Raw genomic sequence first — 11,626 nt, 5'->3', positions numbered from 1 at the left:
TAGTAGAGAAATGGTGTTGGGGAAATTGACAGGATTGAAGGCCGATAAATTCCCAGGGCCTGATAATCTACATCCCAGAGTACTTAAGGAAGTGGCCCTAGAAATAGTGGAAGCATTGGTGGTCATCTTCCAAGATTCTATAGACTCTGGAACAGTTCCTACAGATTGGAGTGCAGCTAATATAACCCCACTATTTAAAAAGGGAGGTAGAGAGAAAACAGGGAATTACAGACCAGTCAGCCTGACATTGGTAGTGGGGAAAATTCTAAAATCCATTATCAAAGACTTAATAGCAGAGCACTTAGAGAACAGTGGTAGAATTGGACAGAGTCAACATGGATTTACGAAAGGGAAATCATGCTTGACAAATCTACTAGAATTCTTCGAGGATGTAACTAGTAGAGTTGATATGGGGGAGCCAGCGGATGTGGTTTATTTGGACTTTCAGAAGGTTTTCGACAAAGGCGCACATAAGAGATTAGCGTGTAATATTAAAGCGAATGGGATTGGGGGTAGTGTATTGCGATGGATAGAAAATTGGTCGGCAGACAGGAAACAAAGAGTAGGAATAAACTGGTCTTTTTCCAAATGGCAGGCAGTGACTAGTGGGGCAATGCAGGGATTGGTGCTAGGACCCCAGCTATTCACAACATATATTAATGATTTAGATGAGGGAACTAAATGTAATATCTCCAAATTTGCAGATGACACAAAACTGGGTGGGAGGGTGAGTTGTGAGGAGGATGCAGAGAGGCTTCAGAGTGATTTGGACAAGTTGAGTGAGTGGGCTAATGCATGGCAGATGCAGTATAATGTGGATAAATGTGAGGTTATCCACTTTGGTAGCAAAAACAGGAAGGCAGATTATCTGAGCCGTTATAAACTGAGAGAGGGGAATATGCAACGAGACCTGGGTGTTCTCGTACACCAGTCGCTGAAGGTAAGCATGCAGGTGCAACAGGCGGTAAAAAAGGCAAATGGTATGTTGGCCTTCATAGTGAGAGGATTCGAGTACAGGAGCAGGGATGTCTTGCTGCAATCATGCAGGGCCTTGGTGAGGCCACACCTGGAATACTGTGTGCAGTTTTGGTCTCCTTATCTGAGGAAGGATGTTCTTGTTATAGAGGGAGTGCAGCGAAGATTTACCAGACTGATTCCTGGGATGGCGGAACTGACGTATGAGGAGAGATTGAGTCAGTTAGGATTATATTCGCTGGAGTTCAGAAGAGTGAGGGGGGAATCTCATAGAAACCTATAAAATTCTAACAGGACTCGACAGGGTAGATGCAGGAAGGATGTTCTCGATGGTGTTGGAGTCCAAAACCAGGGGTCATAGTCTAAGGAGAGGGGGTAAACCTTTCAGGACTGAGATAAGGAGAAATTACTTCACCGAAAGAGTGGTGAGCCTGTGGAATTTGCTACCACAGAAAGCAGTTGAGGCCAAAACATTGTATGTTTTCAAGAAGGAGTTAGACATAGCTCTTGGGGCAAAGGGGATCAAAGGATATGGCGGAAAAGCGGGAACAGGTTACTGAGTTGGATGATCAGCCATGATCATAATGAATGGCGGAGCAAGCTCGAAGGGCCAGATGGCCTACTCTTGCTCCTACTTTCTATGTCTTTGTGCAACTAACGCAAGACTGCCATTTTGTCTCATACACCAATGTTAAGGTAGATTGGTTGGCTTACACCTTAGAGAAGAACTTACTGCAGGATTGTAGCACCTCACAAAATGTGCATTTGCTTCTTCCACCTGCCAATATTACTTTTGAAGACATTTGTGTGATTGTGCCCGTGAAACGCTATCCTGAATCCTTGATCACACACTATCACTGCACTGATGATCAAGATGGCAACAGTTATGCCCAATCTATCACATTTTGATGTGCACTCTGAACCCTCATCTGTGCTTTGACATTGACAGAAGTAGCTGCGACGATTCAAGGGCACAACTGTAGGGTTTAGAATCATCAATAAGAGAAAAAAGGCCTTACTTCTCTACTAGGGAGGTGAAGAATTGGAAAATATTTTTGAGACATCTGGTCCTGTGCAAGATGACTATTACTCAGCAAAAAATGCACTATTAACTTATTTCATGCCCAACAAGAATGCAATACACAAAACAATTATTTTCTGATGAACCAAGTAAGAAGCAGATGAGGCAACTGATCAATATTGCACACAATTGAGACAACTGGCAATCAAATGCGACTCTGGTGATGTCAAACAGTAAATCAAAACACAAATTATTGAAGGTCGCCTCTTTAGTTAAATATGCAGAAAAGTACTTGAGAAAGATAGAAAGCTGACAGAACAGCTGGAGTTAGCAAGATCGCTATCCCTTTCCGAGTCCAGAGCTGCTGATGTTGAGGCTGCCACATTTCAAGCTCAACTTCTGTGATCAGTGTTCACCACTCATGTACCAGGTAATCTCCTACAAAGCAACGACAGCGATCTCGCCAGCCACTGCGCCACTGTGCCGCCTGTATTCTGTCATATCTGGAGAAAGTGACATGCTCATCCGTTTCCACACAACAACTGTTCTGCGCATGATTGCAGTCACGTATGTAGTTCCTACGCGTACCAACAATGTACTTGAACTGCATGCTGACCGCTTCACGGATATTGGCAAACTGCATGTAGATCTCAAGGTGTGTCCAGCTGTGCGTCAACATAGACAAATACTGTTCCATGTCAGAAAGACAGAAAAGGAACTTCAGCACCTGCTTAACCTCAACATCAGCATCATTGAGAATGTTAGGGATGAACCCACCCCTTGAGTCTCACGCATGCCAGTTGTCAAGAAACCCAAGAGCGAGAATAAGATCAGAAGTTGCATCGATATGCATTCGCCAAAGCAAGCAGTATGAGAAAGATATCTGACACCGACAATTGATGATATCGAGAAAGTGAATGGTGCCAAAAGTTTTTCTAAATTTGACCTCAATACAGGTAACCGTCAAATTAAGCTTGCAGAAGAATCAAGATATCTTACAGTGTTCTGCACTCACATCGGGCTTTTTCGATACAAAAGGCTCAATTTTGGAATCAACTCAGCAACTGAGATACTTCAGCAGATAATTCAGTCTGCACCGCAAGTACTTGAGGGCATGCTGAATATCAGCGATGACATCCTCAACTATGGTTGCACTGAAAGTGAACTTGAGACACTCTTACATGCATGCCTATGTCTTAGAGAATGCAGCCTCATCCTGAACAAAGAAAAGTGCCTGTTCAATGAAAGCAGAATTAATTTTTTGGTCATGTATTTAGTGCTGAATGAATATCATCTGATCCATGGAAAATCGAAGCCATTACAAATGCTGCAGATCTTACGAACATGCATAAAGTCCAGAGTCTGGACATACTGTAGTCACATGCTATAGTCATTTCATTCCTGACCTTCCTGCACAGTCTGTCCCCCTACATGATCTGACAAAAGAGACCACCAAGTGGGAGCGGATTATGTTATGACCAGGTGAGAAAGAGGTCTATGGTTCCCTTTCAGCCTTCACCTGGTCTTACTGTAACAGGGTTTAATTTTAAACACACCTTGCTTTAGCTCCCCCTTGGTGAATCCTTGTTCACCATTTTCCAAGGAACATACTTATCTCTTTCACTGTTACTGGATGGTGTCAAACAAAATTCCACACTTGCTAGTCTGAGACCTTGACGATTGCTATCAATCAGCAAAAAGCAGTTAATACATCTCAGGCTCCTGCAGTTCCTGAGCATGAAGGAGGGCTCAGCCTCACAGATTTCAGGCATTATTATGCAGATCAACTCGAGGGAATACTGGCTTGGAACTCAACCTGTCCTACAATCTTTGGCTGGGCATGGAGACCCTAAGCAATGTATACTTTGTAGACTACCAGAAAAGACGGATGGAGATTCAGGAACACATGATAATAATGGTAATGCCAAGTCATAGTTATATAGAGTCGTACAGCATAGAAACAGGCCCTTCGGCCCACCGTGTCCTTGCCAACCATAATGCCTATCTATACTAATCCCACCTGCCTGCATTAATTCCATATCCCTCTATGCCCTGCTCATTCAATTACCTGTCCAGATGCCTCTTAAATGTTGCTACTGTTCCTGCCTCCACCTTCTCCTCATAGTTCTCTTTACTGTCCAAACATGGATTGGCAAACCCAAGAGAGAAAAAATGGGGTTCTGATTGGTTTGTGCTTAAGGTCTTGCTAAAGGTCCTTGATTAAAAAAAAGTTTCCAAGCTTTGTTCAGCTGCAATCAAGTGTCTATAAAAAAAAGCTGCAATTCCCAGGAAATCCATCAGGACTTTTTGGTCCTTTCTCCAATCAAGTGTAATAGGTAACTCGCAAATATATTTATCAGAGAAGGATTCTGACTTGGCAGAAGAGGCATCACTAGACAAGGTCAATATCTCAACATGGGCCCGACCATTAACTGCCAGTATAAACTTCATCTCACCCAGGTCTACCTCTTCTGTCAACTCCAAATTAAACAGCTCCTCCAAGACACAACCCTACTATAAAAACTCCAATACAAGCTAAACCCTATGGAACGGTACCTCCACTCCCAATAAGTCCCTACAAACTCACCACCCTCTGTACCATAATTACTTCAACATTAAAGTTCGACAGAGAATAGTTCAAAAAGGGCTAAGGAGTGAGGCCTGTGCTGTCCAGGCCACGGAAGAATGGAGATAAGGATGGAAGCTGACATAACTACTATCTGCAACAAAATGTATAAGGACCAGCTCAGCATAAAAGCTTGAGCTTTCTGCAGCCCACATCTGGTTCACAAATTCCACCGCTTGCTGGGGGATGAAGCAGCAGCCAGAGGGGCACATTGTTGCGCACATTCTTGCCCCCTCTTTCTGCCTTTCTGAGCAGCAATCCACATGCACCAGAATGCATAAATCTAATGCCACTGTTACAATCATCTAGTTCATGGTTTATATTAATATTTTTAGAGGTAACTTTTAGTTTTGGGGAAATTACATATGTAAATGAAAGGTAATTGAATTCTGGAATTTAAAAATTGCAAGACCACCCAAGGTATTTACAATTCAAAGGTCTTTCCATGTTTATTTAGAGGTCAGAGTTAGAAGCATGACAACACTAAATAATGGGTGGTCTTTCTCATAGCATCTTAATGGAGCCAGAAGGTTTGCAGAGATTGTAGATGTCCCCATGTTTTCCATATTAAAGGTGCTGCATAAATGGGAGTGGTTAATGTAATCCTCAGGACTGTAACCAATACTCAGCATCATGTTCGAATCAAGTCCAATCATTAATTTGCCATTCCCCTCTCATCATCTCCAATTCCTCTTTTCAAGTCCCTCTCTTATTCCTTGTTCTGTGCTTCTTTCCATTGCGCCATCCCCTCTTTGCCCCACTTTATATATAATTGCTGAAAATGGCTCAGTGTCTTAAACATTACAATGCCTCCAGTGCATGTATCTGGCTTGTTTTCTGCTGCAGAGGCTGCTGGTACTGATGGTTTCTGCACAGCAGTAACATCAATGCTTCTCTTACGTTAGCTCCTTTGCTGGGTGCCAGACTAATTGATTGCTTAAAAGGCAAATTTACATAGATGTCCTCCAAGCTAGATATCATGGCACAATCATCTGAAAGTAGACTAATTTATGTTCTCAAGAAATGCTGGAACCACTCAGCAGGTCTGGCAGCATCTGTGGAAAGAGAAGCAGAGTTAACGTTTCGGGTCAGTGACCTGATATATTGGACCGTCTGTCAGTTGTAGAATCCATCTGATTTTCATCCCATTTCAGGTCCGAAACGTTAACTCTGCTTCTCTTTCCACAGATGCTGCCAGACCTGCTGAGTGGTTCCAGCATTTCTTGTTTTGATTTCAGATTTCCAGCATCCGCAGTATTTTGCTTTTAATTTATGTTCTCGCAGGTCCATTTCAGGATCATTGCATGGGGGCAATTTCCAACTTTCAATGGGATGAAAATCAGATGGATTCTACAACTGACAGAGACGGTCCAATATATCAGGTTACCACCAAGGTGGAAAAGTTGAAAATTACTCCACTGCTAGTTAAGACGTAGAACCATGCTTTGAGAGTTGGAGTTTCATAACTCTGTCCTAATCTGTGAAAAATGGGGATGAGTAACCCTTTATATCTGCAATATACATTTCTTGCCCGCGTCACTTAACTTCCTGTTATCATATTTTTGTTACACTGTTGGTGTCAATTTTTTCATTATTAATTCCTGTGCTCATATTTATAATGGAAACTGCCTCTGTAAACTTGTCACACTGACTGCGCAATCATGAAAAGTCTGGTGGAAATTTTTGCGTCCACTCAGTTGGATCTTGTTTTTCCAAACATGGAGAACAATGTTAAAGCTTTTTTTAAACCAGTTATGTTTTAAATTGTTTACTTTGAAACATTTATTTTCAAACTTTTATTCCCCATATATTGCACTTATATAAAGATTATGCTGTTTTGATGCCCCTCTTACTCCCACTCTCTTCAATTTCTCCATCCTCTTCCCTTTCCCCCTCTCTATTCTCACTATCTCTCCTTGTCCCTCCCTTTTTTCCCTTATACCCCGGTCTACCTTTCCCTTCGCACTTTCAGCATCACAATCACCCCTCAATCCAGGTCCAATTATCCCCCCAGCATCTTACCCCACTCTACCTGAATTGCGAATTCCACATGTGGAGCACCACAGGAAATACGTATGTATGTATCATGTATAGTTTTATCTTTCACTAGCTGTAAAGCTATAAATACACAATAAGCCCATATGCAAAGATAAATATCTGGGAGGAGCTTCTCTCATCAGCATCTTTATAATAAACCTTTATTGGAAAATTTGGCATAGCTTTCACAATTTTTCATTAATTTTAGAGAACACAATATAGCCTTTGGCTAAATAAAGTTTTTGAAATTTGTTCTCTAGCTTCTCTTCAAATAATTTAAAAATTGAATAGATACTGCTGGAAGCTAAAATAAAAGAAATTCTAGCAAATTAGCTAACTAAATGGTACTGATGCATCCTTGGAAATTGGTCACATGGTACATGCTCATGCATTCCTTTAACAGAAGCACAGCACTCGATAAAAATATGAAATCTAATCCAAGGCCTTTGGGGGAGACGGAGGTCGTCAACTAAAAAGAAATTCATCAAGGCATCAAAAGACAATTCAATGGATCAATTTAAAATCATGTCATAGTGAAATTTTAGACTCTGAAAATGTCAAGACACGCCTACCAAGGACCTCTGCTGCTTACCCTGCCAAAGTACGCAGGGTTGGGAAGAGGTCCATTCATTTAAATGGAAATGATAGGGTAGGTTATCTCCAGGGTGTCCTTATACCAAAGAGGAACTAGGATTCTTGAGTACTTTCATCTTCAGCACTTAAGAGCTTGTTTTGAAGGAAGCCTTTATTACCAAATTGGGCACAGCTGCTCACAATGGGCGGCACAGTGGCGCAGTGGTTAGCACCGCAGCCTCACAGCTCCAGCGACCCGAGTTCAATTCTGGGTACTGCCTGTGTGGAGTTTGCAAGTTCTCCCTGTGTCTGCGTGGGTTTTCTCCAGGTGCTCCGGTTTCCTTCCACATGCCAAAAGACTTGCAGGTTGATAGGTAAATTGGCCATTATAAATTGCCCCTAGTATAGGTAGGTGGTAGGGAAATGTAGGGACAGGTGGGGATGTGGCAGGAATATGGAATTAGCGTAGGATTAGTATAAATGGGTGGTTGATGGTCGGCACAGACTCGGTGGGCCGAAGGGCCTGTTTCAGTGCTGTATCTCTAAAACAAAACAAAGCAATTTTCTAACATAAATTTTACCTGAATAAAGTTTTGAAATGTGTTCCTCAGCTTTTCTTCAAATAATTTTGAAAAATAACCACACAAATTTTGCTAGAGATTGAGAGTATTCAATTCAATAGATACATTTAAGCATGATGTTGTGAAAAGTGTACATTTTTTACTTCAAACCTTATCTGGATATTAGAAATTTCAGTTACCCAGAAAATGTGGCTTTTTTAAAAACAAAGTGCTTTGACTGATTGGATTGGTTTATCAATGAATTACAATGGAAAAAAAATATTTTCTATTATGAAATGTTAACATGTGAAGATAGTTTCCTCATTATGTAAGCAAAGACAGGTTTCATTGCAATTATTGACATCAAAAGTGTTATGGGAAGTACAAACCATGTGCAAGATATTATGATACATAAATATAGGGTTGCAGGGGTAGAAGGAAAAAGAGTGCATGACTTCTTGTGATTGATCATATCCTTCGGTGTTTTATATCTCACTTAAGGATTTTGTTCATTGATGTAACAGCTGCACATAGCACTCAACAAGCTACAGGTCAGCCATAGGAGAGTTGCATGCAGTTCACAAGATACAAGTTGGGCTATGTTTCTAAGATCTAAGTAAGGCAGGAGAGGAAGGCGCAGGAATACGATAAGAGTACCGAGTTGGAGGATCAGCGATGATCATAACGAATGGCGGAGCAGGCTCGAAGGGCTGAAAGGCCTACTCCTGCTCCTATTTTATATGTTTCTATGGCCATCTCGGGCAACGTGCACCAACGTTTGATGGCTAAGTTAACATGGTATGCCGACAAACTGAAAAGTGAATTGTAAAAAGATCCCATTGGAACTGCCATGAAAAGTCCACCACCTAAAGTATGCATCAATGTTAGTACTCATCAAAGTATCTTGAAGCCAATTTTCTCCATTATATATTTAAGTGACATTTGTGAAGTGATCCATTATCTATGCAGGTTACATCACCCTATATGTTGTTGAAACATCTTACCGACAAAACAATGTCAAATTTGAATCAGGATACTGAATCCAACTATGTGTGGGATAAGAGGTGGAGAGTCATGCAGAAGATTTAGCATTATGTGGCAGCAAACTGGCCATATGACCCAAATTTGTGGTGAAATGGGTGATTAGCTAGAACTGTTGCCAAAAGAACTAGCCTTCGTCTGTCATGTATATTGGAACCTATATAGACATCAACACCTTATTTACCATCTATTAGTCTATAATAAAAACATACGAAATAGGAGCAGGAATAGGCCATACCTCAAGCCTGTTCTATTCTCTTTCAATAAGATCATGGCTGCAATTCTAACTATCTACATGGTTCAGTTGGTAACACTCTTGCCTCTGAGTCACAAGTTGTGAGGTCAAGTCTTACTTTAGGACATGAGCATGAAAATCAAGACTGACACTCCAGTGCAATACTGAGGGAGTGTTGCACTGTGGGAGATGCTGTCTTTCAGATGAGAGGTTAAACCGAAGTCCCATCTGCCCTCTCAGGTGAATGTAAAAAATCCTATAGCACTATTTCGAATAAGAGCAAGGATTTGTTTGAAGGTTTTCATAATGAGTGGTAATGTTGAGTAAGATGGTTTTTACACCATGTGAATTTGCTCTGAAAAGAGCAACTGTCTCCTTGAAAACTACAATGCATACTCAAGTCAGCGGATAAAGAAGTCCAACATAAGGCAGCCGAGAAGCTCCACTTCATCCTTTGTACCCACAAAGACACAAAACGATCTCACAACAAACCAGGAATTTACAACATATCACACAACTGCTGACTTGTCTACATCAGAGAAACAGCCCACAGCCTACACACTAGACTCAAGGAACGCCTGCTTCAAACAGTGAATGGGACAAGTCAGGTTTCGTCAACCACGCTTATCTCAATAACCAATGCAGCGAATGGTCCAATTCCAAACTCATCCCATCCATTATGCAATGATATACAAGACGCATCAGAGTTACTATGAAGATCTCTTAACACCGCACCGTCACCCAAGACAGTCACCTGCTCATGAGAGATACATAGCTACCCCTACTCAAGAAACACATTATCACCTGCTCTGCAGCCAACATACCCCGACAAAAACAACAGCATGGACTGACCCAATACAGAACACAATTAGCCAACTGATAGAAGCAAGAACAACATATAATGGCCCATCAGCAGTAAGATCCTGCCACATTCCATTCTTCACCACATATAAACCTACTGTTTCCGCCTATTCCAGTTATTCTTCCAGATGACAGGCAGAGTACACTGCCTGAAATATCGAGGCCTGCCAGTTATTTTAAGAAATTCTTTTTACAAGGAAACAACTGCTCTTTTCAGAGCAAATTCACATGGCGTAAAAGACCATAAAAATCATCTGACTCAATGTTAAGAGCAGAGATGTTATCCCCTGCGACCTGGTCAATATTTATCCCTCAATCAACATCTCAAAGTAGATTATCTGGTCATTATCCCATTGCTGTTTGTGGGAGCTTACTGTGCACAAATTGGTGGCCACCTTTCCTACACTACAACAATGACTAAACTTCAAAAGTATTTAATTGGTTGTAAAGTGCTTTGGGATGTCCTGGGTTGTGAAAGAGGCATATAAATGCAAGTTTTTAAAAAAAAGTCCCTTGATTCCCTTAAGTGCCCAAAAATCTAACGATCTCAGTCTTGAATATACTCATCGACTGAGCATCAACAGCCCTCTGAGGTAGAAAATTCCAAAGATTCACAACGCTTCGAATGAACAAAATTTCTCATCTCAGTTCTAAATGCTTACCCCTTATCCTAAATCTATGACCCCTACCTCTAGACTTCCAGTCAGGGGAAACAGCCTCTCAGCATCTACTCTGTCAAATCATTTCAGAATTTTATAAGTTTCAGAATTTTGTAAGTTTCAATGACCTATCATTCTACTAAACTCCAGAGAACATAGGTCAGCCCTCTCAACCCAGGAAATACTCTAGTGAAATAAAAAGAAGAAATGCTGGAAATACTCAGCAGGTCTGGCAGCATCTGCAGAGAGAGAAGCAGAGTTAACGTTTTGGGTCAGTGACCCTTCTTCGGAACTGGCAAATATTAGAAATGTCAAAGGTTATAAGCAAGTAAAGCGGCGGTGGGGCAAGAGATAACAAAGGAGAAGGTGTAGATTGGACAAGGCCACAGATTAGCTGACCCGAAGGTCATGGAGCAAAGGCAAACAATATGTTAATGGTGTGTTGAAAGACAAAGCATTTGTACAGATAGGGTGTTTGAGAGCAGGGGGGAGTGTTGAAATGGCAAGCAACCAGAAACTCAGGGTCCTGTTTTGTATGTATATTTTATTTCATCTTAGTTTGTTCAGTTTGCTTACCCACTGTTTTTTTTCATGTTTGTACTTGCTGCTGTTCAATCTTCAGTCCGTTAACACCCTATCTGTATTAATGCTTTGTCTTTCAACACACCATTAACATATTGTTTGCCTTTGCTCCATGACCTTCGGGTCAGCTAATCTGTGGCCTTGTCCAATCTACACCTTCTCCTTTGTTATCTCTTGCCCCATCCCCGCTTTACTTGCTTATAACCTTTGACATTTCTAATATTTGCCAGTTCCGAAGAAGGGTCACTGACCCGAAACGTTAACTCTGCTTCTCTCTCCACAGATGCTGCCAGACCTGCTGAGTATTTCCAGCATTTCTTGTTTTTATTTCAGATTTCCAGCATCTGCAGTATTTTGCTTTTATAATAATACTCTCGTGAACCTTCATTACAACGCCTCTAAGACAAGTACATCGTTCCTTACGTAAGGAGATCAAAACTATACACAGTACATCAG

Source organism: Heterodontus francisci, chromosome 8, assembly GCF_036365525.1.
Source record: "Heterodontus francisci isolate sHetFra1 chromosome 8, sHetFra1.hap1, whole genome shotgun sequence".
Lineage (NCBI taxonomy): Eukaryota > Metazoa > Chordata > Chondrichthyes > Heterodontiformes > Heterodontidae > Heterodontus > Heterodontus francisci.
The sequence above is the reverse complement of the archived record's forward strand: the minus strand, read 5'-3'. Positions refer to the sequence as shown.